This window comes from Lepidochelys olivacea, assembly GCF_965140295.1.
Source record: "Lepidochelys olivacea isolate rLepOli2 genome assembly, chromosome: 8".
Taxonomy (NCBI): Eukaryota; Metazoa; Chordata; order Testudines; family Cheloniidae; genus Lepidochelys; species Lepidochelys olivacea.
In genome coordinates, this window is record NC_140418.1 from 30,035,555 (window position 1) to 30,061,636 (window position 26,082).

Sequence of the window (26,082 nt, forward strand, 5' to 3'; positions counted from 1 at the left end):
TCTTAGACAGAATGGGACTTTGGCTGCCATTAGGGATGCTAATCATGTTTTTAATGATAAAATGACTAATTTAGCATCAACTGGGGTAGGTTGCCCTCATTTATGTTGTTCCTAATTATATCAGTGATTCCCTGGAAAATTAGAAGCTATAAAGTTTATCAATGATGGCCTGGGAAATGGAAAACACACACACTAGGAAAGTATACTTGCCACATTCCAATTGCTCAGAAATTGCAACTACAGCTGCCTACTGTGTCAAGAGACTTGGTCAAACCTGGCTATTTGTTACCTACCGTGCAGCCCTATCCATCATAACTCTAACTGAAATGGTTAAAGCTCTTCACATTTCCCTTATTTAAAATGCAAACACACGGCAGTTGTTTATAGGAATGGCCCAGCAGGCTGTACGTTATAACAGCCGTACTGCAGTGTTTTGGGCAATTACCTTACAAACCAATAGCTTGGGCTTGTTTTTGTTTTAAATTAAGGGTTGTATGCTTTGTGCAGGTGATAAAATAAACAGCCACCTTAAATAACACTTTAAAGCCTTACTACTGTTATGAACTGTTCAATAGTTGTGATATTATGTATTTGTGTAAGGCATTTCATCAAAAGATTTTCAAGAGCTTTAAAATAATTAACCTTCTAATTCACCTGTAACTTCTTTCCAACAGATGCCTCATTGTCTGTATACTACAGATCAGCATGTACAACAGAAACCTCTCCATAGATTCCCAGTTTGCACAGCCTTAGTGTACTGTAGCCTATAATACAATATACTGCAGTATTTTAGCTCCACTAGAAAAACTGTCAAGTATCAGAGGGGTGTCGTGTTAGTCTGGATCTGTAAATCGGCGAAGAGTCCTGTGGCACCCTATTGACTAACAGACGTACTGGAGCATAAGCTTTCGTGGGTGAAACCCACTTCGTTGGATGCATGTAGTGGAAATTTCCAGAGGCAGATATAAATATGCAAGCAAGAATCAGGCTAGTTCAGTCAGGGAGGATGAGGCCCTCTTCTAGCAGTTGAGGTGTGAACACCAAGAAAGGAGAAACTGCTTTTGTAGTTGGCTAGCCATTCACAGTCTTTGTTTAATCCTGAGCTGATGGTGTCAAATTTGCAAATGAACGGAAGCTCAGAAGTATCTCTTTGAAGTCTGGTCCTGAAGTTTTTTTGCTGCAGGATGGCTACCTTTAAATCTGCTATTGTGTGTCCATGGAGGTTGAATATTTTGTGTCCATGGAGGTTTTCTATATTGTAGGAGACACCAGCAGCTCAGGATTAAACAAAGACTGTGAATGGCTAGCCAACTACAAAAGCAGTTTCTCCTCCCTTGGTGTTTACACCTCAACTGATAGAAGAGTTGTCATCCTCCCTGATTGAACCTGTCAGTCTCCCTGATTGAACTAACCTTGTTATCCCTAGCCTGATTCTTGCTTAAATATTTATACCTGCCTCTGGAAATTTCCACTACATGCATCCGACGAAGTGGTATTCACCCACAAAAGCTTATGCTCCAATACGTCTGTTAGTCTATAAGGTGCCACAGAACTCTTTGTCGCTTTTAGAAAAAACTGGTAATGTCAGATGTTCAGAAATCAGAACACTCTCAAATATGGATGGGATAGGATGTTTGAAATCCAGACCTGAACCAAGACACACATTTCATAATTTGAGCCTAATTGGAATCCCAAATTCAAAACACCCCAATTTCATTGGGAAGGGCAAAGAATTAGAGAAGAAAGTGCTGTCAGTATCTGGAGTTGGATCCTGGATGCATCACTCATGGTGCAAACTAGTTAGGACAAACTGCAATGCCTCACAGTGAACCTCTCTGAGGCTGAAAAGCTGCTTCGTCTGTACCACAGAACTCCCTTCTTAAGAGCATTACAATACAAAAATGAATTTTCCACCTTGCCAGTTTGTATTTTAAAATAAAGCTCTCTTTATATGCAATTCTTATTGCTAGATTATGGTATCTATCAGATGGTGCAGGAATGGAAATCGGTGGTAGACAACTAGTCAAAAGAAGTGTGTGGCACAGTAATTTTCATTCAAACAAATGAAACAATCTGTAGGAACAACTGACACCAAGTATTGTCCAGTGGCTCAAGCAGAGGATTATGATTCAGAACTCCTGAGTTCTTGCTATCTCTATCACTAATTCTGCCTGTAATCTTGGACAAGTCACTTAGCATCAGCCTCCGTTTCCCCATCTGTAAAATACTTACCTACCTAGCCACAGAGATACTGATGCTTAATATGTGTAAAACACTCTGAACTCCTTGGAATAACCACCTTGGATGAGGCTGTAGAAGTGTTAAGCATTATTACTGCTGTTATACCTGTGTTCTGATTTTGTTCACTTGTCCACCAAAAGAATAGAGGCAAAGCGTGTAAGTGACATATATTACCGAGAGCATTAGTATAGGAAAGAACTCCATACAGGCACTGGGATCATAAATCGCCAAAGAACAACCATGCATATAGTCAGCTTTGAAAATTAAATCGTACACAAAGTTGACAACTGAATGTGTCAGTGAGGGCATTAAAGGATCCAATGCAAGTCAAACTGAATTCAGTGGAGACTTTCCATTGATTTTAATGGAACACAGAGTGGATTCAGAGAGTGAGAAGTGACAACAAACATCTTTCCCAAGTAGCTGAGAGATACATTCTGTACACTACTCCCAGCACAATTGTTGAAAATTCAATCTGTACTATCAAACAGACTCAGATATATCTATTGTAAAAAAAACCACATATTTAATAGACAAAGTATCAGTCTATTATGTAGCAACCCAAAGTAACCCAAATCCTAGCTTTGCTACTTACACATTTCCAACGTTAAGAACCCATTTGTTGCTAAAAATAAGCAGGAAGATTTCCATAGGTCTCCAATAAATAACAAAGCAACAAATAATGAGGAATACAGTTAATACTGAATTAAGCCCTATTTCATTAATCTACTAATTAGCTAAAACATTTCAAGTATAATCATAGCAGATAGCTACTGCACAGAAGACTTATTAATGCATTATTACACTGATATTTAAATGTTAACCATTATGAAGGCAATAAAGCATTTATGATTATAGCAGTATTTCAACACAAAGAAGGCTAAATACAGCTGTACAGCTTCTATTGCTCCACAAAGGGTACTAACTGACAGTGAACAGTCTGCATTATTAGTCACAATTTTAGTTGTGTGAAGTAAACCCCTTTGCAATGATTCTTCAGCATGTGGCAGCCTAATGTAGCAGCGTTCTTGTACAGGCACTTGCAGGGAGCCTTCAAGGTAGTTGGAGCAGTGCTAGAGAGCCATTTTGCAAACCTGAATACCAAGTACATGAAGCAGTTGCCAAGTGTCTAAAACTCATCTTCCCAGCAACGATTTTTAAGCCTGTGTGTTGTGGTAGAGTCAAAAGACCATAATGCACTTATATATGGAAGATGAGGGGGAACAGAGAAAATCCACTCCCCCAGTTTTCTATTAAGTGCTATGAAGCCCAGTAGATATTTGAAACAGACTAAGAGCAGAAAGCTATGTGAGGTCCTGGACTCTCAGAGCATCCAGGTTCCCTCCGCACCATATGGGGAGACAGGAGACACACATCACACCACATTGTCATCAGGATCACACCTCTAATCTGTTGCTTATTTTAGAGCCAAGTTTACCCTCATCCCTCACAAACTCACTGTTATCATTGTAAGGTGTTCACTTCCAAAATGCTGAATCAGTAACCTGAGGTTACAGAGAGTGTTATTTATGGCTGCAGACCTTGGGCTGTGATATTGTCAGATCTTGCAAGCAAAGCAGGCTCAGGATGCATCAGTACCTGGTGGGCCTCCAAGAACTACTTGGGAGCTGCCCAAAATGTTGTTTTCCCTCTCTGAGGCACATCCTCAGAGGTGGTAAATTGTCAGCTCCAACGACTTCAATCTATACCAGCTGAGATCTGCCCTCCGGGGTAGCGTGCTGTTAGGGGGAGCTCACTTTTCCATAAGATATAAAACTGAGTTGTGGTAATTAAAAGATCACTTAGCATTTTTTCAAAAGTAGGAGGGGGGGGGGTGTGGCTCTGGAATCTTACATAAATATGTAAGTATGTATCCCATGACCGATTTTCATGACGTTTCAATGGCAAGTTTTTATTCTGACGTTAGCCATCTCCTCTCTGGGTCTGGAATCATGGTCCAATCCCAAATCTGGTAAACACAATCTGCCTCCTTCCTCACATTTCCCATGCAAATTCATTTGCATTCAACATTCTTACATACTTCCTAGCAGTGCTAAACTGTTGTGGAACATTGCAGTGTGCTGATAAAAAATTACCGAATTCCACCCTAAAGGTGCCTGTATTTTCTGGTGAATGACATGATCCTTTGTATTTCCACAGTTGCTAACGTGCTTTAGGATAAAAGGTGCTATATCTATGTAAAATCATGATAATATGTGAAAGGAATTAATCCCACATCATTAAAATATTTCTACTCTTGTTTTGTGGTCTCCCCATCATTTTGAGTGGGAAAAGAGGCGCTAATGGGTGAAATACTTATATACTAATCTTTATCCCAAATTCTAGAACAAACATAGCAGCTTCTTGGCACAGCCCAAATGCTCTGACCAAAAAGTGAAAAGATTAGATTTCTTATCTGCCCAGACTAACTACTCAGTTTGAAGAAAAGGAGGACTTGTGGCACCTTAGAGACGAACAAATTTATTTGAGCATAAGCTTTCGTGAGCTACAGCTCACTTCATCACGAAAGCTTATGCTCAAATAAATTTGTTCGTCTCTAAGGTGCCACAAGTACTCCTTTTCATTTTGAGGATACAGACTAACATGGTTGCTACTCTGAAAACTACTCAGTTTGAAAGACTCAACCTAGCAGTCTAACTATCTCCCCACACCAGCTGGACTGATTAGGAACTGAAAAATCCTAGGACCTTTGCTGAATGGCCAGAACTCTCTCCTCTCTCTCTCTTACTGCTTCAAGCTACAGGGAAATATTGTGGGTTTTGTTCCTCTTTGTTGTGTCTTTTCACCTCCAAAAAAGTATGCATGTATATTAAAATTGCCAGCTGCTTACAAATCTGTAATAAAATAATAAATAAATAAATAATATTAATAATAATAAAAATTAAAACATATCCACCCTACCTACTCCAGTTAAGTACTGGAAATATAATGTAAGACCAAAGATATCTTCTGGCAATGCCATCAGAAAAGGTTGCAAACCAGATGTAAAAAGATTATGTTAAATATTTGTATTACAACAAGTAAAAAGGTAACAATGTTAACCGCCTTGCTATTTTTGCAGTCAACCACAACTTCAAGTGAGAAAACCGGTGGGGTTTTTTTGGTTTCTTTTACAAGGAAAGGGTCTCATTATATAACAATGATTAATTATCATCCACTGTACCCCAGCTAATACAAGTTATGCCATTCTATTTTATCAGTGCTATAAAGAAAAAGACCCCATTGCAAAATCTAACTTTCCTCCTCTAAACAGTACACTTTTTTCATAAAAGAACACACACAGGAAAACAACTATCAATACAATTTCCACAATGATTTTTTATTTTATTTTATTTTATTTTTTTACACACAGGATTTGAATGGATGTAAATGACAGAAAAATCTACATGCAACACTAGGCCAGAGCCAAGGGCATGCTTTGGTTTCTGCATATAATAGGGACTCTGATTTTCTTTTACACCCCATTTCTGCACCTGATTAGCACAAACAGCTAATCAAATTGAGAAATGATATGGTAGATTATATTTTTGATTAGCACTTTTTTCCAAGCATTAATGAGCATCTACCATAGTTACCAGGGGTCTGCTAGCCATTCAGCCTTTGATAAGCACCAGGCTTCTTTTGTGTAGTATTTGGCTCTGCTGATCAAGGGGGTTTGCAGCATTTGCAATTCTCAGCTATGAAGAAACACTAAGGCCTACGGGAGATCAGATCCATGAGAGGGAGAATAAAAAAAAATGTACAGACATAGATTAATTGCCAGGTTTAACAAATTACTGGTAAGAAATATACTTTCAAGTGGTGAGAGGTAAATGGGAAAAGAGAAAGGAAACACAACCAGCACGTTTTCTGTGTTTGTGTTGCTCTTTGAATTTCTTCTTCTTTTGCTCATTAGAGATTAATAGTCTCTGGTTTGTTTGCCAAAGTTTTGTAGTTTAAAAAATAATTATTTGAACCCTGGAAATAACAAGAATCATTTGGCAACACCAAGCTCATGTTTATGTGGACTACAACTTTAAAACTCAACAGACACTATTTTAATTTTCATTCTGCCCCCTCACCCCCTTCCCTGCCCAAAAGACCAATTTGCTTACTTTTCTAGCTGTGTGGCAAACCTGTTTTGAATGTGTGTCTTTGATTTGCATGATCTGGGCCTGGACTTGAAAAGCTGACCTCCGAGGCTGGTGGGAGCAGCAGCAGCCGCTGTGTTACTGGTAGTGCTAACAAGTCTAACATTTCCCTCTGTCTCCTTTGATTAGACTACTGCTTTATCACAGTGTTCTTTTTTGGTTGCGTGTGTAATCTGTGTGTTGTGTGTCCATAACACCATGTAATTGGCCCTAATGCAACATTATTATCTGTATGCATGCAAGGACTGGATACAAATGGTGCATATGCCGGCTTACAACATTCCCAGGAGTGAGTTACTTACCTGTCATCCTCCCTGATTATTGCCTCCGTCATAACTGCCATGCTTTTCATGTTGCTTGTCCCCAAAGCAAATGGACATTCAATTCAAAGTGGAAAGGTAAAGGACGGTGGAATTCCACACACACACACACGAACATACCCTCACTTAAACAAAACTGGAATTTTTCAACTAAGACATTGTCTAGGAATCTTCAAGCACACGTAAAAAACACAATTAAGCCTCAGAACACCCTTCACATAAATAGTATTGCTAAGAATGTTATCCCTATGCAAGGATGGGTGAATTGAGGCAAACAGAGGTTAAGCTATTTGCCCAAGGACAATGGTGGATCTGGGAAAAGAGCCCTGAGGAGCCCAGATATATAGTCCCCTGCCAGCCAGCACTTAGACAGCATTTCCCAGATAGGCAAAAATCTCATGGTTTCAAAAATCATGAAACAGGGGGAGTTATTTGCCTTCCGGTTTTTGAGCTTTTGCAGTTCACGTTTTCAAGCTTCTGTCCACAACCAAGTGTGACAAAGTTTTTTAAATGAAATTGAGATTGTCATATAATCACAGGATCTGGACCGTTAAGAAATACACCAAATACCTCAAGACTCGGAATAAAATCATGAGTTTGCAACCTTTTTTTTTTTTTCCATTTGATCACCAGACTCCTCTTTATTTCAGACTTAGCTGACACCATTTTGATGCAATACCACTCCTGGAAAAATACTGAAACCACCACAACATGAATAGTAACAGGGTTCCTATGACTTCATGTTTACAGAACTGGAGAGCAGGAAATCTTTTAGTATCTATGTGACTAGATTGCAGAACCACAATGCGAACACTGTCTTTATGCCTTATATAGAGATGACGGGTGTATTGGTTTCCAGTATTTTTCCTCTTTATTTCCATAAAGTTTATTAGATTTACCTTTTCTAAAGTATCAGCTCTAATAAGAAAGCCCATTTTCAGTAGTTCAAACACACTTTCAGCACTTGCATTTTGTATGCAGGCATAATTAATCCACGTAAAGAACATTTGGATCCTGGGATGAAAGTTGCTATATTTTCATCAGTTGTAAAAAGGTTATATTTAGCATAAGTCAAAATAAATCAGCATTAAATAAAATGCATAGTATTTCTCAAAGAGGTGAGCTAGCTCAACAACCTCACCCTCTACTTTCTAAGTGGTCAAGCAAAGGAAGACCCAGTGCTCTCAGGGATTGCTTTCAATTTTTTTTTTCTTTTCCAATTCTGGGTGCCTCCTATATGCACTTTCTTGATCTCCTCACAAAGCATTTAAATTAAAGCCTATAACCACTGTGTGGGCATATAATGAAAGTAACTGATGCTGCACTGATTAATCCATTACTCTCAACTGTTAGAAAACATAATGATCTCACAAGGGGCCTTATTCACTGACGTATAGCAGTTGAGCTGTAATCTGACACCTCAAATTAGCAGCAAAAGCAACAACAGCTGGGTTTTTGTCTCAATATTTGTACCCAACTCTGAAGTGCTTTGGCACCATACAAATGTTATTTTTAAACACAAGGTTAACACAGCCAACTAACATTTTAAATGGTCTCCAGGTGTCATGTAAAATCCATAGAAATAAAAACAATCAGTTGCCAATTTGGTTTCTATTCTGCTTTTATCTTAATAAACAGATTCACCATTAATCCTAGGTGATTGTTTTCTTTTTTCAAATGTGTTATCAAAGATATGAGAGGGTCTTCTATTGTTATCTCAGGTGTCTGGCGGTTGAAATTTAAACAAGCCAAAGGGAACAGGAAAGAGAAAATGTCCTTTTTTGGAAATGTCCGAGTGAATAAGCTTCATGTGATTAACACATGTATATGCTATGCAGAGCTGGTAGCACCACCTATTATTAAGGTTGCCTGACACTTCCCTCTATAATACCCTGTTTTCAATTGCCTTATATATCTTTTTCCAAACTTACCATTTGAACTGAAATTTTCCATGCAGGGTGTCTGCCTCAGGCTGCATTTTTTCAGCCACCGGTTCAGCTATTTCCAAGAATAAGGCTAGAGAAAAATACACTGCTTTGTCCCATGTTAAAAAATTCTGGCAACCTTTTCTCTGAAATGCTAAATTGCTCTGAATGAGGCAGGGGTCCAGTGGAAAAAATAGTATGTTATCATGTAAATAAAGACCATCATAATGGATATGCACTAGGGGGCTAACTTTGGCAGGCATGACTTTGCAACCATAATAATGCTCTTTTACCATACTGTTTTTATGTGTCCAATGTGTGTGCATACGTGCACGTACTCACACACTTCACGCACTGAATGTATTTTTCTGATTATTGCAGATTTATACTTCTGACATGATATTTAGGTTTCTCATGATCTATGCCTTCATAATCTATGCCCTCCCAAATATGGGGAAAAATAAAACGAAACAAAGGAGAAATGAATAAAAGGAACAGGCTTCTAAAAGTAGATCTTCACCACAAGTTAATACAAGTTATCTACACTCAACTTTTTTCACTCAAATTAGCCTTACTCGTGTAAGAGCGCCCACACTGGTGCTTCACTCACTCATGTGTGGTACTAAGACGTCTAGGGGCATATCCCAGAGTTCTTTGCATTACAGTAAGCTGAGCCACTCTGCGAATTCTTTCCCAATGAACTGTGGGAGAATTTGTCAGTCCTTTCTGGGCCCGGGAGGAATCGTGGGAAGGCATTAGAGGACTTGAGTGGTACTAGCCTGAGTCCATAATGCAGAGTGGTCTTGTTATTAGCAGCTGAGTTGTGCTATCTCAAACTTCAGCCTGTATCCCCTGACTAGTCAGCCACCTCAAGTAAAAAGCTCCTCCACATGCTAACTAAAAGGTTGTGTGTGACGACAGGACTCAAGTTACAGCTTGATTTAACTTTTCAGTGATGATAATCCCTAACCAAGTCTCGGCTGTCGGGGGTTTTCTGGAGAATTATGTTCTATTTCAGCTGGTTAACTGAAATTCCTGAGAGTTTGTAGGTTGGTTTTCCATTTGATTTTTTCATTTAATATACTGAGCAAACAATGGTTTCAGAGTAGCAGCCGTGTTAGTCTGTATCCGCAAAAAGAAAAGTACCACCTGTGGCACCTTAGAGACTAACCAATTTATTTGAGCGTAAGCTTTCGTGAGCTACATCCGATGAAGTGAGTTGTAGCTCACGAAAGCTTATACTCAAATAAATGTGTTAGTCTCTAAAGTGCCACAAGTCCTCCTTTTCTTTTTGGAGCAAACAATGTTTTCAGCAATGAATTTACAAGAATTATTGTCTAGTCTTTTGAACAGGGCTTGCTTTTTTTCTTTCATGTATATTATATATATGCAAACAATTAGATCATAAGCCTGTCAAAGCACAGATCATGTGTTTGCTCTAAACTACCTAACATACTGTGGGTGCTACAATAACAATATTATTAATAGAAATTATTTTTATACATTCCTTCATCTTCTTTAACAGAACTTAGTTTTCCTTGGTGATTGTTGCCATCTTTTAGAGTGATTTCTTAACATAGGAGATCTCTTGCAATCCAGGCCGTCATTTTCATATTAGCCATAAAGTGCAAATTTACAAAGAAATAGTATTTCCATTTTTGGTGCACACAGATGAAGCTGTAAGTAAGGGACAGTAGTGACAGCTCAAGATGGATCATTCTTTGCAGAGTCCATAAAGAGCTACTAAAACATAATTTAAAATTCTTAAACTTTTGAACTTAGAAGAAAGAGCTTTAAAGTACAAGAAAGTAAGCGATCATCCTCTATACAGTGCCAATTTAATCCCAAACTGTATATTTTTGTATTATGAGAAAGGCCTTCTTCCAGCTCCAATATAAAATATTTTCATTTAGTATGTGATAATGTCTAGCACAGGAGATGGAATGGGCTGGAAAAGCATACTTGCCTATCAATATAGAGAAACAAAAAACTCTGCTACAGGATCCTGGAAGATGTTATATTTAAGACTATGTAAATGCCAGTTCCTGGCTTTGCAACCAACAGAGCTCTCAACCCAAATGAGCTAGCTGATCATCACTGAGATACCTAAATCCTAGGCACAGTCATTACAAATGAAGTTCAGGTCTCGAGGCATAGGGACAAAATGACCATCAATACTGCAAAGCCTGTGGTAGAAAAGGTAACATGTAAGACTCAGTGCTCCTTCAACACAGTTCATGATCTCAGATCATTATATTTACTAACTATTTGTATTGTGTTTATTATATTTTTACTTTTGTTTTTAGTAAACAACCAAGTGGGTATAAACTGGTCACTAATAAATTTATGGTGGAAATTAGAAGACAGTTTCTAATCAACAGAGAAGTGAGGCTCTGGTACAGCCTTTCCACAGGAGTGGAATTAGGTTGGGGGCAAAACCTGGCCCTAGTTAGGTTGGGGGCAAACAATCTAATTAGTTTTAGGATGGAATTTGATGCATTTCTGAATGGGATTATATGATGGGGTTGTCTGCAGAAGCAGGGGACTGGACTTGATGACCCAAAAGGTCCCTTCCAGTCCTACAGTCCTAAACCTTTCTATCCCTGAAGAGAGACTTCAGCACAAAAGCTCTCTCCATTTTAGACCTAAGCATATGATGCCTGAAGTAATTCTCATTCAAAGAAAAAGATGACTGCTGAATAGGCAACCTAGTTGCCTCTTGTTGCAAAAGTATTTCAGTGATGACATTTTCCCATCTTCCACCTTAAATCATTTGCTTTCCCCATTGCCAAACACCTTCAGTCTTTCAATACAATGCTACATCCAAAGGCAGTGCAACTCCACTGAAAGCGGTCAATTTGCATGTCCCACCAAATTTTTTTTTTAATTTGGGGTAAGAGTAGTAGAAATGCAGTTATTTTATAGACCATTCTCCTTCAGGAATAAAGTCACTCTCACTCAAGCAAATAAGACAAGAATGGAAGCTAAAATAATTGGTTAAAAGTAGATATCTTAAATTATTGATGGCTCCTTATGCACATAATAGGCTTGCCTTTCATCGAAGGATCTGAACATACAGGTAAATGATAAGACCATGACACTCCAAGAAAATGGATTTTACAACTATTTTACATATGGGAAACTGAGGCATGGAAAGATTAAGAGTCTCGTCTTGCTCTGATTAAAGTAAATGGGATTTAAGTATATGAAGCGCTGCTCTGAACAGGGATGGATTTAACCACATACGTGAGAGTCTTCTACCAAATTGAGGCCCTACGTGGCTTGTTGAAGGTCAACACAACATGACAGCAAAAGAACCAGGGAAAGATCATAGGAGTCCTGTTTCCCAGTTCTCTTCTTTAACCATTAGATATCAATCCCCATTCGATCTACAGAATCATAGACTTTAAGGTCAGAAGGGACCATTATGATCATCTAATCTGATCCCCTGCACAATGCAGGCCACAGAATCTCACCCACCCACTCCTATAACAAACCCCTAACCTATAGCTGAGCTACTGAAGTCCTCAAATCGTGGTTTAAAGACTTCAAGGTGCAGAGAATCCTCCAGCAAGTGACCCATGCCCCACGTTGCAGAGGAAGACGAAACCCCCACAGGGCCTCTACCAATCTGCCCTGGAGGAAAATTCCTTCCTGACCCCAAATTTGGTGATCAGCTAAACCCTGAGCATGTGGGCAAGACTCACCAGCCAGACACCCAGGAAACAATTCTCTGTAGTAACTCAGATCCCACCCCATCTAACACCCCATCACAGGCCATTGGGCATATTTACCGCTAATAGTCAAAGATCAATTAATTGCCACAGTTAGGCTATCCCATCATACCATCTCCTCCATAAACTTATCAAGCTTAGTCTTGAAGCCAGATATGTCTTTTGCCCCCACTGCGCCCTTTGGAAGGCTGTTCCAGAACTTCACTCCTCTGATGGTTATAAATCTTCGTCTAATTTCAAGTCTAAACTTCCTGATGGCCAGTTTATATCCATTTGTTCTTTGGTCCACATTAGTACTGAGCTTAAATAATTCCTCTCCCTTCCTGGTATTTATCCCTCTGATATATTTATTGAGAGCAATCATATCTCCTCTCAGCCTTCTTTTGGTTAGGCTAAACAAGCCAAGCTCTTTGAGTCTCCTTTCAGAAGACAGCTTTTCCATTCCTTGGATCATCCTAGTAGCCCTTCTCTGTACCTGTTCCAGTTTGAATTCATCTATGTTTCATTCCTGAATGTGCTTCACTTTTATAAGGCTGAGGCTACATTAGTCTTCTGATTCAGCTTCATCAGTGGGACCGATGGCAAAAGTGCTGGTGTAGACAAGGCTTCACAGCCACTGACATTTTTACTACTCTGTTGTCTAACCCTTGCCACCAAACAACATGATGATAAAAATACTGAAGGCCATTGTCACCATGCTCACACTAGTGCCAGTACTGATGGAGCTCAACTGGTGGTAGCAATGGTATATACTTTTGGGAGAAAAAGACAAGTGAAGACAAGGCTTAAGGGACTAAATCATTCTCGTTCTAGGGGATATTGTTAATTCAAGCACGTATTCAATCATGGGCCTCTTTTAAACAAAAATCTCCAATGGTGCTGAACTATGGCATTCACGCTGGATTATTTTTTACATCCATTTCATCGGGATGATATCCTCTATTTAAAGTCAAAGCTGCTTTCAAGTTGTGATTCCAGAATGGGCCTATTAGGAGCTGTGCAACTAATTCCAAGTCATTACATCTGTAAAAGCAAGTGCGTTAGGTATGTATCCCACTTTTAATTTCACTATGAAAACAAGAGTACCACCTCTTTAGAGTACTCCACTATTCTGTCTAGAATGCTCAATGCCATTCATTGCTAGTTTCCTCAGCAGCAACTTCATGGTCCACTACGAAGTACTCCATAAAGCCTCTCTCACTGAGTGAAAGCAGCTCTGTGCTTTCCCCTCCATACTGTTGCAATCAGTCAATATTGCATTCTTCCCTAATACCTGTACCGAAAGATCTGCAGAAATGCTGGTCTTATCTTTGCAAGTTTCTACACATCACATCTGCTTGCTCTCCTAGACAGAAAGTGCAACTTCACCTAAACAGAAAATCCAGTTGTAAAAAGATCATTGCAAAGGCAAACTAAAAACTTTTTTGGTTATTTGTTTGGGGTGAATATTGTTCACTTGTTTTGTTATGTTTTTTGGCTGTGATGCAGCACGGCCAAAAGGCAGCAGGAGAGTGTTAGAAGGGAGCCTTATTCCCTGTAGAGGGAAGAAAGTTTGCTATAAATTAATTAAAGCACCTGAAGCCAATTAAAGCATTTGAAGCCAGTCACATGATAAAAAACCCCTGCTTCAATCAGACAAGAGGAGGAGTTGAAGCAGAGTGGCTTGGTCTTGGAGCAGAGAGTAGTTTGGAGGGAAGCAGAGGAGAGTCTGGAGAAGTGCTGTGGTGGGCTAAGAAGACCAAGACCTTAGGAAAGGGACACCTGGTTTGTGCAGAGGGAGGGCAAGAAACCCCACAAGCTGAAGGGCCGGGGAGGAAAGTAGCCCAGGGGAAGGAACCGCTAGTTCTAGTGGTTTACTGCTATCCCTAGGGCCCCTGGGCTGGGACCTGGAGTAGAGGGCGGGCCTGGGTCCCTCCCTCTTCACTCCCCTCCTCTAGGACACTAGTAGGGCAGTTAATACCCCAGTTCAGGGGCAAGAAATGGTGCCCTGAACCCCCACCCAAGAAGAGAAAGCGCAAGACCCATCATAGTAGTGCCAGCAATTTTGCCACAGGCTGTTTCATTTTTAAATAAAAGTGTGTTCCAACAAATTATTGTAGTATATTCAATAACAGCACAACGGAGACTGGTTTTACTTACCTTTTAAAAAAGGGGAGACTTTATGAATTAAAGGTTTGCGTAAAGTGTTTAAGTATTTCAGTGCAGCATGCTGAAAGAGATTATGTTATGGATCCAAGCCTCAGTAGTTTAATAATTTCGTGTAAATTATTCTGACAAGGGGAAAGACAACCAGGCCCACAATCACTGAGTAAGCTTTATTATAGAAGTTTTTCATGATATAACAGTTATAGTGGCATGGATGTTTGCATTTTGACATCTAATTTCCAAGTATTTGCAGCTCAGCCATACAAATGCACTTTAGGTTGATCATATATTATCACTAAATTTCTACATTCAAAATTTTGGTGAGTGAGTTTATAACTCCAACACAAACCTCCACACAAAAACACAGATTTATTCTACTGAATGCAGAACTCAACCACACCTATTTGCCGACTATAAAGTTTTAAAGTGATTTTTGTATTACGTTAATGATATCACATTGGTTGAAAATAATTTCTCCTTCCTGTAGTGGTGCGAAAAAGTAGTTAAAAAATCATATGGTTTAATTCTTGCCTAAAACAAATCTGAACCAGTGAGTACAATTACCATCACTGCACCCAATCCGATGCCCACTGAAGTCAATGACTGACTTTCCACCGACTTTAATGGTCCCTGAATTAGTCCCTTGCAGTTTATTGATTTGGGCAAGGATTTTCAAAGGAGCTCAGGGGAGTTAGGCACTGAACTCTCATTAAGTTTCAATGGGATGTGGCCATCTCAGTCCTGTAGGCGCCTTTAAAAATCCCAGACTTGATCAAGAATATGCACTTATCAATAATTATTTTGTAGATCATGTTTTATGTAACACAGTGATCACCTGTAAAACAAAACAAAACAGAATTTACCAAATGGTGAGCTTTCAGCAGTGCCCACTGTACATTACTGTTCATTATATATTACAGTTTATGGGACTGATTTAGCTCCCACTGACATTAATGGAAGCTGGATCAGGCCCTATATGCATAATTCATGTAAAGCATACCTGAATACATATCCACAAGGAAGACCAGAAAGAAGAGATGAACTGAATGGGACTCATGTGAATGCTTAGTTTAGAGCCACAGCCTCTTGGCTATGTAAAAGAGAAACTCAGCTTCCATTTTAAAGAGTTATTTATACCCCTTTCTATAGCAGAGACAACGGTAAAAATGTAAACCAATTCAAAGTAATGCAATCCAACTGCTAGGATTGAAAGGAACAAGCATCTGGACTCCACTTCTGCAGAGAGATGCTGGGGAAATCCAATGATCCACATGCCACAGCTCCCAAATAAAGAAGTCCTGCAGTATAAAATCTATTGGGACTATCTATTCAGTCAGGTTATACAAACAGAAATTCCAAATGATAACCATGATAATTTTCTAATTTAATTCAGAAGAATGTTTTCATGCTTCCAGATATTTTTATTTTATTTTGCCCCACCCTAGAGGATGTTTAAAACAAAAACAAAAAACACACAGTATGGAAAAGTTATTTCCTATGCAATTCTGTAAGACTTCTCCATTGATGCGCACACAATTGTTTTGGCAAAACACGTCAGTTGAGTGGTGGGGAATCTCCCAATAAAACACCTCCCCAAAATCCTCAGGTCAGCCCCATGCATGGTAGTGTGATTATAGTAGACACAAATTGTTTGCCTTTTCAGGTATAGAGAGGGATAGCAAAACTTGTCTTGTATACTCACTCAAAAATGCTGTGATTGTGTCTATTTGTTAAAATGTTCCCCCTCTCCAAGGTTCGCCCTGCACCAGCTGCTGCTAGTTGCCGCAATGCGGAATTGTCTGCTGTTACTGAGGTAGCCTGCATGCCCCACTTAGGCCACTAGGAGCACAGAGGGACAAACTATCAAGCTCTATACACCACATTACCAGCTACTCCAAAAACATAAGGATAACAATGAGTAGGAGGTGAGGCCAAGATAGTATTCCACTGAGTTATACGGCTGCAGCCCACCTCTTCCCCACACTATTCTTTTCCTATCCAGCCTCATCCCAGAGTTTGGAAGAGGAGGTTTGGGAGGAAGTCTAGAGCCCCACTCCCATCTGACCCTCCACACTAGTGACAGAATACTGGCTTTCCCCAACTAACTGCTATGATCTGCACCCCCCACAATAGACAAGGGGGACATGAAGAACCAAACAGTGAAATCATGGAGGGATATGAAATGGGGAGGAAAAAAATGACACTGATTTTTTTGAAGGGACTTGAGAGAAGAAAGTAAACGTATTTTATACCCAGTGAACACCACATGCATTGCCAAGTAAGACAGAACATTTCTCAGGTAGTCCTTTGTTAAAATTTTAGGTTGTAAAGGTGTATGTATAGCCCTCATGGTGAAGTTACATGAGTTGTAAATTAAGGTTGATATGTATGCTATTTTAAATACACCCTAATGTATGGGGCATGTGTCTCACACATAAACTGGAAATTTAGAACTTGCATGTTCAAACATTCACACTGAAAAGGTATCATTTATATAGCATGGGAAACTGAATAACAGATCTTTGCCAAACCCAGGCACAAATGCAACTATTTGTGACACACACATTCTTTTGGGTGAAAGTACAAAGAAGTCTGCACTTAGATACTAAACTAAAAATGGACTATTTTTGTTGTAATGATGCTTCAGGCAAAACCTGTCTAACTTAGAAAGTAAAACGTTAAAAAATATGCTAAAAAATATCACCTTGTCCTGACTAAATTTACCTAAGGTGCTGCTTGCCCAATTGTCAGAGCCAGGAAGCTTCTTCAAGTCCCTAAATGATTACACAAGTTAGTTAATTCACTACCACGTGCTACGCGCAAAGAAACCAACACACCTTAAATACTGAATACTCACAAAAAGAACAGGAGTACTTGTGGCACCTTAGACACTAACCAATTTATTTGAGCATAAGCTTTTGTGAGCTACAGCTCACTTCATCAGATGTAGCTCACGAAAGCTTACGCTCAAATAAATTGGTTAGTCTCTAAGGTGCCACAAGTACTCCTTTTCTTTTTGCTAATACAGACTAACACGGCTGCTACTCTGAATACTCACAGTGTTCGACTCATATTCAGTTCACAAAGTAAAAACTTGCAAAACAAAATAAAAGTTTGAATAAATATGAAGCAGTCACCTGATCGTGAATATTCTGCAAACATGAAAAGAAGCTAAATAAATTGAGTCAACTATTCATTGTAAATTATTTGCTCAGCTCTAATAGCTATACACACGCACAACAGGGTACTAATTCCACTTTGGATGCTTTGCATCTCAATGTTGAAATGTAGCAAGTATTAGCTCAAGCACCTCACCTGATTTCAAATGCCATCACAGTTGATGGGGAGAAAGGTTGGTTCTGAGATAAAATGGATCCAAGCCTTATAGGATTTTATAGATCAACCGATCTTGAACTATATCCAAGAGCCAATAGGCTGCTTGTGCCATTGGAGAATTGCTGAAATAAACTCCCTGCTGGTGACTCCGCCCAGTAGACTGACAACCTCATTCTGCACCAACTGGAGCTTGTGACTGGCTTCAAGGATAGTCTTATGTCTGCTGCATTGCGGTAATCCATGGATTACTGTGGCCAAGTCCAACTCTGAGACAGATGGTCACAATCACCCTCACTAGACAAAAATGAAGGAAGGCACTTTTGGTGACTGACACCAGCCAAGATTCCAGAAGTAGAGGGTGTGAAAGCACCTCCAAACTATGCATCTCTAGACAAAGGGCAGGTAGACCTTTTCATTAATAAGTGCAGAAATCCTTCCTCTGTATTCTCTAGAGCTTTCCACCAACCCATCAGCCTCACCTCTATCTTGTTTGGATTAGAGCAAGATACCTCAAACTCAGTCCAAATCCCAACCTTTGCCAGGCACTAGGAAACTGCAGACACAATGTACCATCTTGCTTTGATGAAAATGAGACAGAGATGCATATTCGCTGAATACTATTGGCGCTGCAGCTCAAAATGTTCTGCTATCTCCCTCAGTGCCTCATATGAAATAAAAAAGCCTTGCAGAACCTCACTTAGTAAATCCTATGGGACAGATTAGCAATTGTCCAAATCTACACTCCGAGCTCTCTAAAAGCAAGGAATGGAAATACACAAGAGCAATATAGCTAGGGTCTGTGTGAGATCCAACAAAAGCTTAAAGTCAATGGTATTTAAAGAACCTCAACATAAACATTTGTCCAATATTAGTACATACTGAACATATGTTTAACAATAATTCACCCAATAATTTAAACTCCTCCAATTTATGTAAAATTAATAATATTCTCATATTTTGATGTATTTCCTTCCTTTATTAAGGCTGAAAATTACAAAAGAAGTGTTCTACCAAAATTAAGTTTGTGATAATGTTATTTTAAAATTAAGAGTCATGCTTTCATCCTTAACAAATCCTCTTTCACCTTTCTTTCTTTTAATAAACAAAACAGCACACGCTAATTAAAGAATTGAGCATTTTCCTTTCTGTATCCTGTCATAACATATGTGTGATTGTCTCATTAAAAAATCCTCAGTTTTTCCTCTCAATTTCTTGTGTGGATGAGTATATATATTATAGAAATATATTTTTAGATTTATTTATGCTACATGCATAAATACAAGTACAAAATTAAAACAGAAAAATCTGGGATTGCTGTCTTTTAGATCAAAAGCAGCCTAGAATTCTGCACTTGCAATTTTGTGCCGATCAATTAATTGGAGAGGCCTTTTTCAGGCACAAATTAATTAAGACACAAATATACCTGATTTGCAAGCACAATTTCTACCTACAAATTAATTTCTTAAATGTCTATGTGCTACCATTTCAATCACCAATTGGCTGGAGATGCAAAATTATTGGCCTATCTGTAAATTTTTGGAAGCTTTAATGTCAAACATTATGCAGAGTTCGGGATCTCAGCAGCTACAGGTTAAAGTTAAATATTGGCAAGGTAGATGGAGCGCTGGATCCACAACTCTGCTACAGGGAGCATCCTAGATACATTCTTTTCTACCATATTCAAAATTTAAACTCAAGAGAGTCTAATTTGAGAAGAATCAGGGTTATTATGGACAAAATGGGGGAACGAGTGCTTTAGTCCTAGAGCCCTCATAGAGGTGCCAGCAGCACTCTCTCTTATAATGACTGGGATCCAGATCAAGCTCTTGTACTGTCCGCAGCTGTAGCAGTGTGGCAGAAGGAGAATGACAAAAAGCAAATTCCAGGGCATTTAGAACTTTATAGGTCATGACCAACACCTTAAACAGCATCCGGAAACTGATAGGAAACCAGCATTGATCTCAGAACAGCGGAGTAATGCACTCCCAGCCACGTGCCCCACAGATGTTGCAACAATCTAATCTTGAGGTGACAAAGTCTTGAACAACAGTAGCAAGGTCTGCAACAGAACAGAGAAGTTGCAACCTGTTGGCCAGGCAGATGGTAAACAACTGACTGGGTTACTGCTGTGATATGATCATCCAACAACAGCTGGGAGTCATAGCTGGGAGTCCTGGTAACTCACAGCAGATCCACTCCCTTCACTAATGACAGGTTTCAGAATAGCAGCCTTGTTAGTCTGTATCCGTAAGAAGAAAAGGAGGACTTGCGGCACCTTCGAAACTAACAAATTTATTAAAGCATAAGCTTTCGTGAGCTACGAAAATATGTTGAACTGCATGGTACAATTCAAATGAGTGAGATACACACAGCTGGGTGTCTTCAGTGATGAATTGGGCACTTACATCAAGATTGACAGTCAAAATTAAAAGCTTGCCTTATGTTTCCTGTACAACTGATGAAAATACTACATCAGACAGAGGGGAGGAAGGAGTAGCAAAGTAGTCACAAGATGAACAGTGCCTGCAAATGAAACAACTAATATCAAGCGAGTCTGGCAGAAGTCCCTGACAGATCATAAAAATAAGTCCCTCTCAGAAATGTATTTTGTTCTTGATTCATGAATATAATAGTTCCAAATGGGCACTGCTCTTATCTTGATGAGTTCTTCATCCCGAAGAGCTCCTGGGTGTTATGAGTTTAAAGGCGATAAAAACACCATGATAGTGGGGGTAGGTGGGAAATGAACAAAGCATTCAAATATACTTCAGTAAGTCAAATCCATCTTCTGTAGATATAGAATATAGTTAGGCATCAATATTGCTTTTTCATGGACATGGCTAGAATACTAATACTAATAGGACTAACAAAATTACTAATTAAAGTACTTATGTGAATATACTGAACCCATCCATAAAGCAACTACCATTAAGGCCGTAACAGGTATCAACGACTCTTACAGAGAGTCTCTCTTCCCCCCTCTTATTTTGTTTCTGCTGGTCTTGATATAAAACCTGTTACCTTGGTGCCATCCGGATACTGTTCCTTTCACCATACACTATACTTCCAACCTCAGATTTTTTAAATATGTTATACAACAGAGGATCTTTCACATTTCATTTCCATATTGTTAGCAATGACAGTAGATGTCTCACTGAAAAGTTTCAGCAAATAAAAAAATTCCTTATTAAACATTAAAGCATTCCACCACCAGCACCACCCCCAGCCTGCCCTCCTGGTGCTGAATTCTTCATTTCCAAATGACAAAACATGCTAATTGCATACATTAGGGTTTCAGTATATTTCAGAAAGTTCCCAGGACTTGACAGAAAGTCCTCTAGGGCTCAGATTTTCTGATCCTCTTATCTCCAATTTGATTCCTATAGTGGAAAGTGCAACAGCAGCCATGCTCTTTGGGAACATTGCTCCCTCCTTCACTGTAGAGATCTACAATGAGACATGCATCTGACGAAGTGGGTATTCACCCACGAAAGCTTATGCTCCAATATGTCTGTTAGTCTATAAGGTGCCACAGGACTCTTTGCCTCTTCTACAGATCCAGACTAACACGGCTACCCCTTTGATACAATGAGACAGAAACTGATGGGGCAAGGACAGTTACTGGGCATTCTCATAATGCTTATCACTGGAGTAGTTCCAGAAAGCTAATGAAGTAGAGAAAAGAGGAACTAGCCATCTGTGCAGTGATACCTCTATATACTGGGGCAGTGTTACTTCGCCACAGCCAAGTCTACATTTATTTAATCTCTGGCTGTCTTGTGAGACTAACTTCCTGTCATAACTCGGGTGGGGTTTGGGGGGAGAAGCCTGGTGATACTGTTAGAAAAGGCATAGCTGGTATTCCAAATTATTTTGGATTACACACAATGGAATTAAACCACACACTCTGATTACCCACACCTTACCACTAGTAAGCCCTTTTGAATTTTTGTTTTCATCACGTGTCTTATGTGTACAATTACTAGTGAAGAAGTTTAACAGATTTTTAATCCAAATTCATTATGAGCCCAACTGTATTATTTTCCACTTATTTGTTATTTTAATTCAACTGCACACAAGCATGAATGACTAAAACAAGTGTTATACACACAATTTATTGTGAAATCTAGTTCCCACTGCAATATTCTGATTGCATTGTAGCAGTTAAGAATGCACCTCACACAGTTCAAATTTAATCTTGATTGCCAGAACTGATGATAATTTGCAGAAAAATAGAGCAAGAAATCATTCTCGTGACATTTTCAGGCTTTCATTAAGCGATGACATCTCATATATTTAGAATTATGTCATGACTTTAACGCCCTGCCTCTCAAGATAGTTGAAGCAAATAAAATGTTGAGACATGCCTGGCAAAGCATTTTGAAAATAAGTAAAACTGGCTCTCTGTGTGTATAATTTTATATATCTATATGTATGCATGTATATAATTATAGGCAGCAAGACCGTAAACAGAAGAAAATTGGAAGAAAAATTAAGTTATGCTATATCTGAAGACCCTGTTTCATGCTCACAAAAATGTTTCAAGTTTGTTCATCTGAAAAAGCATTCACTGTGTATTATAATCATACATCTGAGAGTTCACTGTCAGAAGAGGCACAAGTTATTTACCAGGTTATTGTGGAATACTGTGTTATTTTACATGTTGGAATATTACCAATGGTAACTTGTAACTCAAGGTAAAGCTGTTGAATTCTCAACATAATCTGTGGCAACAAAAATGGATTGAAGTAGAAAGTCTGACTAAAACACCACAATAATATCCCCATTCTGCTTGTGAAAGTTTTGTTGCTGGTCAATGGGTGTTTTGCGCATAGTTCAAGGGAACCACACTATCCAAATTTAAACTGTTCTCACAGACTCTGATGTGTTCTCCAGAATACAAACTTCCATCTAAAGCAAATTTTAAAAAGCAAAGTGCATTATTTGCATCATATTGAGATCTCCGTATTTCATAAAAAGAAAAGGAGTACTTGTGGCACCTTAAAGACTAACCAATTTATTTGAGCATAAGCTTTCATGAGCATAAGCTGTAGCTCATGAAAGCTTATGCTCAAATAAATTGGTTAGTCTCTAAGGTGCCACAAGTACTCCTTTTCTTTTTGTGAATAAAGACTAACATGGCTGTTACTCTGAAACCCGTATTTCATAGTCTGCATAATGAATATGTTTTGAGATACCAGGTTCCAGTTCATAATCTGAGTCAGAAAGAAGAAAAGTTTGAACTCCAGTACCCCCTTTTTGAATTTTCATTTTCAAATTATGTTTATTTATTCATTTATTTAAAGTTTTTGATAGTCCCAAGCACTTTTCGCTAGGTTTGAGCATTGGGACCTGGAAAATATTTTTCGTAATTTCTTTTTCAGATCAACACCTACTTTTCAGACACTTTCAAGCTAATGAATAGAACTGAGGTTCTGAGTTTAGTTTTTGGTGCTCAATTCACATATTAGAATTTCAGGCATGATTTAGGTTTGCTCTAGAAATCTGGCTGCTAGGTTTGGGGTTTTTTCAACCTTTGAGAGTGCACTGTGGATGCATTCCACCCTAAATGACTTTTAATGCTGAATGCCTCTTTACATAGTTTGTTATCCATTAATTTAAACAAGATTATTCACACAAGTAGGACTATTCGTGGCAAAAGGATTGGAAGCTTTTGTCCATAGCTTGGAAAACCTCAAAACCCAGTATGAGAGGCATAAGATGAATGAATAATTATAACAGTAATTAACACTATTAACAACATACCAAGAAGAAAACTGCATTATTAGCACTGCACAGTGAGAACAGAATGTGTTTGAAATGATACTCTTAACACAGTTTTCTATGGGAAAACTCTTGGTAATGTGAACTGAAGTGAACAAATACACGGAGGTCTTTTTGTTCCTTTCTGTATTGTGAAATCTGCAACATCCAGAAAGTTTTCAAGCTCCAACTTTCAAAGCTATTTCAAGTAACTAGCTCCACAAAAATCCCAAGATTTTAAGCATTTCACTGCTGATGAGGATAGCACAAACACCCAGCTAGTACTCATATTCTCTTGTCCAGTTTGGCTGGACGTATTGAACGCACCCTGACATTCATTCCTGTTGAAAGGATGTCCCACAGGAATGAAGATGAAATTCTGAATGTTGAAATAGTTGTGTCATATATTCAGTATTCTTTGGATTACTTGGTTAATCAAGATGTCTGCTAACACCTTTATAAATAAGGATAAAAATGGCACCAACTAAAAAGTGTTGGACTCCTGGGATATGGATTGGAGGATGTTGAGGTTTGTTTTGTTTTTTAATGAATCCTAGCCTGTCGACAGCTAAGCTTGTTCAGTTTAATAATCTAATAAATATTTCTGAACAGTGCCGTTGTGTTGTATGGTGATATCTGACATTATAAGCTAAGGATTTGGTGGAGTAGAACAGAAAACAAAGAAAACCCGCCTATAGCAAAAATCACACTTTTTGTTTGGTGGGAAATTCACATCAAGTTTGCTTGCATTTTCACTTTACAAATGCATATCGGTTTTATATTTTATTATGATTTTACTCATAAGATGCACCCTCCTTTGAGGCTTAAATTGTAAAATTCAGTTTTGAGTGTTCCTAAATTTAATCTAATTGTAGTTAGTATGGAATTACTAATATACGAAGCTTCCCGTACTATTGTGTCACAATCCATCCACTCCAATATATTTCTATCTTACTTCAAACCACTCTGCTAGCACAATATTAGTAAGACTTTTGGAGATCCAACAAAAGCCACATGCAAGCACCAGTGATGCTGACTGATGAACCAGCACAGGGTACAGTAACAGCAATGCAACTTGGCAATTTATGCCACAGAGTCTGAAGGGCACACTACTATATGTGCCAATTACAAGTCTGTAAGCATCCTAGTATACACAATCACATTCCTTAACTGAGATACAGGTATCCCAGCTGTTAACACAATACTTTATCAACGCACATTTTGGGTAGTGCAATTAATTGCAGTGACAGGGCAGAGTGAAGGTTGAAAATTGGGCTGTTTGGTGCTAGTTTATTAATGAAAAGAGTTTAATGACAAGTTTACTAATGGCAGGAAGAACTGATGTTAAATAGGCTCTTATACAAGCATCAGAACCTCTCTCTGAGAACCAATAACCCAAAAAATCAGATCATGGGGCTCTCTATTCTCAGGGATAATTCAATAATTTTCCTTCCGGTTCTTAAATCTACTTGGAGAAGCTCGTCAAATTCCTCTTCTCCTCTGATGTGTTTCAATTTGAGAAGCAAATGGAATAAAGAGATGGAATTGCTAAAATTTAGTGTAGTAATTTATTTCCTGTATAGCACTAAGAATGGGCTAGATATGTTAAGCAGCTTGCAAAAAAACATGGCCTCTACCCCCAAAGAGTTTACAATTTAGGCAAGAATTTACCACGAAAACAAATTTGCGAACATTTTGAGAAAGACTGTAATATTTTAGTTAGTGAGAAAAAGAAAAACGAACAAGGCTGCATCATTTAGTATCACAGTAAATTGTTCAAATTGATTATCGTTAGTGAACAGTATTTGCCAAAATTACCATGTCTCCATTATGTGATGGATTATAGGTGAAAACATATTTGCATGCAATTATGTAGTGGTGACTGCACTAGGGAGTGGTCACTTGATGTTCTTCTGGTTCCATTGTTAACATTCTTTCTAAGCGTTGATACCTTTTTGATTTTGACTCTTTGTAACAATATTCAGGATGAAGGTGTGACATCTCTTGGGAAGTTAAGCCATTTGTTTTGTTTCACAGACTTGAAGTGCTCAAAATTGCTTTGAAGAGCTTAAATAAAAATTTCAAACTGGGGAGGCAACATAATACTGAGGATTTTGTGCCTGTAAGAAAGATATCTTAAGAATTAGTTAGTGGCAACCAATTTTCTTATTTCTTAGAATTAAGACTGATTTCTCCCATAAAAGCGTGCCTATATTGAAAATTTAAACTGCAAAGTATAATCAATTATGGCCAATTCTAAACACAGAGCAGGTTAGAACAGATTCTAACAGAACACCCCAACAATTATATTGATTTGGGGATGGTTTAGAATCAAGCCATTATAGACAGATAGGTAGATAAAGTAATTCAACATTTGATCAGCTCTGAAAACAATGGGGAAGAGAAATATGTTGCTAAAAACTATCTCAGAGCCTATAGTTTTTAGGATATTATAGTACAAATATCA

The 26,082-nt window shown here is 38.5% G+C and overlaps 1 protein-coding gene across 1 annotated transcript in view; it reads right to left on the reverse strand.

The window, feature by feature from the left end:
- The window catches only part of SLIT3 (slit guidance ligand 3), an 810,486-nt gene that overhangs the window by 282,997 nt on the left and 501,407 nt on the right, over positions 1-26,082 (reverse strand). The window lies entirely within an intron of this gene.